Raw genomic sequence first — 6942 nt, 5'->3', positions numbered from 1 at the left:
TGAACAATTTTATACCGTTAACAATCTGAAATCACAGTTCAATACATTTAAACACAATTAGCAACAAATTGATGTATCAATTGTGTCGTAAATGATTCCTAATTACAATTCAATCAGACAGTGGTTCCGATACCACTTGAGAAACCACGTATCTGGTTTTATACGTTTAAGGATCTAGTCATTTGATATGAATTACGATTGGATCTGGTTGAATAAGTTAAATGTGTGTAACAATGTGTGTTGAGAGAACAATTTGGCAGAGCAATGAGATGGAAATGATAATATTAATAATAAGAACCGTTTTAGATTATGATAAGTTATAGGTTATATATAGAAGACAAGCTCATTCGTTATACTAACGAATGAGCATCTCATTCGTTTTCATATGTTAAGTTCATTCATTAATATCCCCTAACGAATGAACCTTATACGTAAACCAACATTCGTTAACATATATAACGAATCAAGACAAAACTAAGTGAGTCTCATTCGTTACACAGGCCTAACGAATGAGCCTTTACATTAATGACCAAAATACCTCTAATAGATTATCTATTAACCAAAAACGTTATACAAAGACCGAGACGCAAAAATGTGTATCAACAGCTTTTAATGTTAAGATTTATATAATCGTTTTTAATTTTAAGGTTTAAATATTGGTTGATTAAAAATAAAGGGTTTGGTTAAAATACAAAGTAAACAAAAAATGAGAAGTGTGAGAAATAATCTAGTCCACTGATCTTATATTTGAATGGTTGTGATTAATTGAGAAGAAAAAAGTGATGGAAAGGACATATATGTAGGGATGGCAACGAGCCGGGTATTGGTAATCTCATGCCCATACCCGTTTGTAAAACCGTGTCCCATAACCGGCACATTACCCGTCGGGTATTTGTCGGGTAACTACCCGTCGAGTATTGGGCATACCAGCGGGTATCGGGTATACCCGTTGGGACTTTGAAGTACATTTTTTTAATCATTACAATTATTTTATACCTTTTATTCATATGACAATTGTTACAAATTTAAATATAATGCACTCCATATATAGAAGCGTGACAATAAATAAATAATATCATTATAATTTTTATATAATATTATATATATATATATGTGCTTTACAACCTATGAAATACAAATAATTTTTGGATATATGGTTCGGGTAAACGGGTATGTATTTTCGGGTAATCAGATCGGGTATCATCTAATCCCATACCCAGCCCGTACCCGCGAAAAATGTTAAATCCTAATCCCATACCCGGCCTATACCCATCGGGTTTCGGGTATACTCGCCCCATTTGTTTTGGGTTTCGGGTATACTCGTCAGGCTTTTTTTACCATCCCTACATATATGGAATTGTCCTTATCTGTTGGCTTTCTTTCTCCATATGCAAGACACATGTTTATTTCCTCTATCATTTAAAAACGTCTATAACTTTTTCATATGAAAATTATTTTATAAAAATATTTCACAATAATAAAAGGCGTTTTTTTTCTTTAATATGAGTATCATATATATAAAAAAATTAGTGGGTTTTAATACATTATGTTTTTTTAATTGAGTTTTTTACATTGTGTTATAGGTTATGGTCATTGTGTTTTTTAATCATTACACATTATAAAGATAAAATTTAAAACAAAAATTATGTCATTTTGTCTTTATGCTCATCATTTTGTCTCTTGTTCGTTATTGTATCTTTATACTCATCATTGTGTATTCCGTTCATTGTGTATTATATTAAGGTCATTGTGTTTTATTTATTTACCATATTCCGTTCATTGTGTATTATATTCAGGCCATTGTGTTTAATGTATTTACCATTATGTTATACGTTTTAGATTATTGTGTAATATGTATTCACCGTTGTGTTTTACGTTTTATGTTATTGTGTAATATGCATTCATCATTGTTTTTTATGTATTAGATAACGTTGTTATTTTATCATTGTATTTACATAGTAGAATTATACAACAGTATTATTTCACTATTACAATTTTCAGATTGCATCACTAAAAACACAATGATGCGCATAAAGACACAATGATAAATAGAGATACAATGAGAAACATAAGACACAACGATAGATAAAGAGACACAATGAGGAACACAAAAAACACAATGACATTATTTTTTTGTTTTTTATAAAACAAAGTTATACTCATATTAAAGACAAAAAATCGTTTGAAATAATGGTGATTTTTTAAAAAAAAAATGTTGTACGAAAAAGTTATAAGCGTTTTAAAATGGTGGGATAATTGACATGTGCATTGCATGTGACTAGAGAAATATATTATTTTCCCTTTATGTCCTTCTTTCTTTAGTCCCCACTTGACACACGACAATCAATTATGACTTCTCATTTTTGTTTACACTTTGTATAATAACTCAACCCTAAAATTAAAATCGGTTACTAAAGCTTATGAAAGGAAAGTTATTATGATGAATTATTAGATTAAAAGTAAATTGTGAACATGTATCTATACTATATATATATATCATCATCGTACTCAGTATATCCCACCAATAGCAAAGCTATGGTAGGGTCTGAGGAGGGTAAAATGTAGACAGGCTTACCTCTACCCCATAGGGATAGAGAGGCTGCTTCCGGTGAGACCCCCGGCTCGATAGTAGTTTTGCATCAAGCCTTGGACATAAGACACATAACACTCAACCATCAGGACACCGACCGATTGGTGCATGTACCCTTGTCTTTCGGCTATCAGCGCCACCACATGATGCCTGATTAACCTTCCGTCACTTTTAACGTTATTTTCACGCGATTAGTAAAATAACGTCAAAATTAGTGCAGTTTCACTTTTGCCCACACGAGGGTTCACACATATATACATTATATGCGTGCACCGCAAGCAGGGCGTATATATATATATATATATATATATATATATATTCTATATTACATATAAAACATATTTGATGGACCCAATGGTAATTTTACAATTTCAAGACACCGTTAAACCTATCCATGGAGACGCCGCTAAATTAAATGTTTCTCACCTGCGATGACGTTACAATTGTTAAGGGGACGTTAAAGTTATCTCCAGCGATCATAATTGTTCATCTTCAGCCACTAAAATCCCAACCATCATCAACGTCAATTCAATGTGTGGCGTCGTTTCTACTTTAGAAACCGACAATCAAGATTCTAATACATTATCGTTGCAACTAACTTTCACCAAATCAATTACCCGTCCATCTCCGACTCATCCATTGCAAGTAATTTTTAAACCGGTTTTTTAGGGTTTCATTGATTTTCAGTCGTTGATTTTAATATTTAATTTGAATGCATCCCATCCGTAATTGAAGCCATGTTTGTGTTTTTTATTGCTGCAACTTCTAAGTTCTTGCCACTTTTGTTGATTTCTTCTCCAATTTTTGTGCTTAATTTGATAATCATTTTTTAATTTTGGGAGTTTATTGTACAAAGTTGATGCTAAAATGGTATATTCTTTTAATTTGATTAAATGTGTTGTCTTCTTACCTGTTAATTTGAGTCAATTATGTGGAACTTCACTTGCATTATCTTGCCAGGTATAGAAGGATGAAATGCATGTAGTTCATGTGCCATATTCGTATGGATTTTCAATTATGTTACTAATTATTGTTAAAACTACAACGTTGGAATTAACAAAGAAACATATAACTCTTTCTAAAATTTATTATATTGTAGGAATATTCTTTTACCCACTTCTCTTCTTGTATCGATTCCATGATTATGCATATCAAATACGTTTGATGTGAACTTCTTTACCCATTTTTTTCTACCAATTCGTCTATTTCTAGATCACAGTATCTTCCACGAGTAGGTGTAAATAGCATATATGAAACACACATCATTGGGGTTTAACTATGAAGTTGGGACAATCGTTTCATGAAAAGAAGAGGGGAAGACCGAGGAAATACCGATCGGACGACAAGCCGACGGTGGCGTAGTCTTTGGTGCCAATTTCAACATCAATTCTCCTCACGGATATTACCCCAATTGGAAGCCCATTAAAGAGAAACCTTGTTATTAATCTGGTTTGATTTTTTAAAGACTGAAACCTTATGTTGAATACTTTTTTGTTTTTGTAATCATGCTTGTTGATTGACTTGGCATTTGTGTATCTAATATCTATGTATAACTTGTTCATTCGTTAAACTTTTAATAATTTTCGTGTGTGTTGTAAATAAATGTTTTTCCTTTCAACATGCTACATTTAAAATACAATTAAATACTTTTAGTGTCAATTGTCTTTATATATATGTATTCAGTTATCGCTACTACTGCCTTATATATATTAATCCTATAATTACCTCATATTAATTGTTGCATGCTATAAGTGTTTTCTCTTTCTTTTCTGTTACATGTATATGTAAACCTTTGCGATTGAAAATGGCAACTTTTGCAAACAAGGAAATGCTTTGAAACGAGTTGAAGGTTAAGTGACCTGATTACTTTCTTTTAGCTTTATAGTCTCTTTAATCTCAGCGATATGCTATGGGTCAGTTACGCCTAGACATAAAAATGGGTCGGGTCTGGGATGGGTTTAGGCATTCCCAAACTCGTACCCGATTAGTAAAGCCTATCCCAGACCCGTCGGGTATTTATCGGGTAACTACTTGTCGGGTATCGGGCATACTCACGGGTTTCGGGTATACCCATTTATTTAGTAAAAATACTCGTCCGGTCTATGCTGTTCAAAATCCGTTAGGTATCTATCGGGTATTGAGTGACAACAAATAATAAAATAGTTAATTATTTAACTATTAGTCAAAAATGATTACCATGATTATTAAAAGCAATGATGGAGGTGGCAAAGCTTTCTAAACATGATGCTAACTGTTTTGATTAGGAATTAGATTCCGCATCATAGAGTATTGAAGGTAGTAACAAGAAACATGAATACAATTACATATTAGTATTCAAATTTCAAAACTAAATATGAAAAATGAACTGAATATGAATGAATTTCGTAAGGGATGATGAATAATATAAGGAAAAAACATATAAAAAGTGTAAACTGAATATGAATCATGCATGGATAATATTTTCAAAATCATATAGTAATTTATAATATATGTAAATAAATAAAATAAATTTAGTCGGGGTACACTCAGGGTAAATGGGGATATGTTATCAGGTAATTGGGCAAGTTACAATTCCATACTTGTTCCAAACCAGTTAAAAATTTCAAAAGTCATCCCAAACTCGTCCCATACCATAACAGGTCGGGTAAATATTTTGAGTTTTCCTATTGGGTTCGGGTTTCATTAGCATCCCTACTTACGCCCCCTGTGATGGTTTCCCTAATCTAAGCGGTTTGCAAGCAGCTTATTATTTGTTATGATTAAACAAAATATTATGGAATTTGTTATAAAACAAATGTTTATATTTATATTTATATAACGGTTTTCAATATAATTCTATGATCCATCAAGCTCATCAATGACCTCTGCAAGTAGTTGTTCAGATCAATGTTGTTATCAAGCGGCACAATTGTCGAATTTTGGTTGTTCAAACAACCGGTGTAGTTGCAAGTTTAAATATGGAGATGGTAGTGGGACTCCGGGTTAATATGTGTCGAATGTTATACTTGAACACAATTGATGTTGGTTTAACCTCAGCTAATGTTGTATTTGGGTGATTTAGTTTTAAATTATTAGCAAGTGTGACACATTTATAATATTAGTTGAAGACTAGACATGCTTGTACTGATTATGCAATAGTGTAGCACATCTCAAACCGGGGCTTTGACTTCATCTGATAGAGCGATTAAAGGGATTTTTGGATTTGGTCACAGCGAGTCATTGGTAATTTCAGTACTTTCTTTACAAGGAACTTCTCTTGATGCATTCTCTCCTTCACTTATTGAAAGTGATAATAGTGGGGGTATTTTGGTTATTGGTCAACTCAAATAATGGAGTTGCATATGGTCTATACTTCAATTATCCAGTCATAGTGAGTTTTCTTTTAGTTATGGTGGTGCTTTGGTAATTGAATTAATTTGGATCAAATAATATAATTTGCATGTTTTCAGGCCACATTATAATGTAATATGTTTTGACTGCAGAAGATCTCTATGGTGTATCCATTAATTGTGTGTGCATCGAAGGTCAACTTAACTTTTTGGAAAAAGCCAATGGGTTAGTTATATATGTTTGCCTAATGTTTTAACTAAATTTCATTGTTCGCTCACACTGAAGACACAAATTAAATGCCCATTTCACTTGTTGGGATTTGTTTACACTAGGCAAAACATTGATATTGTTGCTCCTTTTGACATGCTTCAATTTCATTGGTACTGATTGCATCTTTTATTTCTTGCAAGATATTGACATGCAGTTTGTGTGACTATTATGCTTTTTGTAAATAAATTTTTTAAATGTTAAAGATGACATTTTTTTGCCTCACGAACCATGTGGGATTACTCTTAACAATTGTTATCTAGATGCTTTAAACACCAAACAGATTTGAAAGAAAGTTTGATCTTTATAACTTCCTTTGTTTTTTAAGTAATTTTTTAATAATATTTGATTACTTGATCTTCTGGTTTGTGGGTAAGATTAAGGCAGTAGCTTTGACGAACTTTGACACCGTGAGACTACGAAATTGGTATTTCAGTTGTTGACAAATCAAGTAATAAAATAATCTAATACAATTTCATATGTATATCTTGTTAGGATATCCGACTTTAAACAGCCTTACTATGTTTTTGTTCCTATCATCATTAGGTTCAACATTCACTTACTTGAATGCTTGAAGATGAAGAAGCAAGATAGCCAGTAAATAGCTGATGATGATGACAATGTTGTTTGAGACGATTTCATTGACTGATGTGTTCAAGTTATGTGATCCAATGTTGAGCATCCCAGGGTCGTAGGGTAGTTTCATTGTTCTTGTACGAGGTAGGAAATCACATGTAACTAGATAATGGGATTTT

The sequence above is a fragment of the Bidens hawaiensis genome, unplaced genomic scaffold, assembly GCF_021521415.1.
Source record: "Bidens hawaiensis isolate Kalapana, Puna unplaced genomic scaffold, B.hawaiensis_p1.1 tig00053267_1, whole genome shotgun sequence".
NCBI classification, from domain to species: Eukaryota; Viridiplantae; Streptophyta; class Magnoliopsida; order Asterales; family Asteraceae; genus Bidens; species Bidens hawaiensis.
This window is presented reverse-complemented; position numbering follows the sequence as displayed.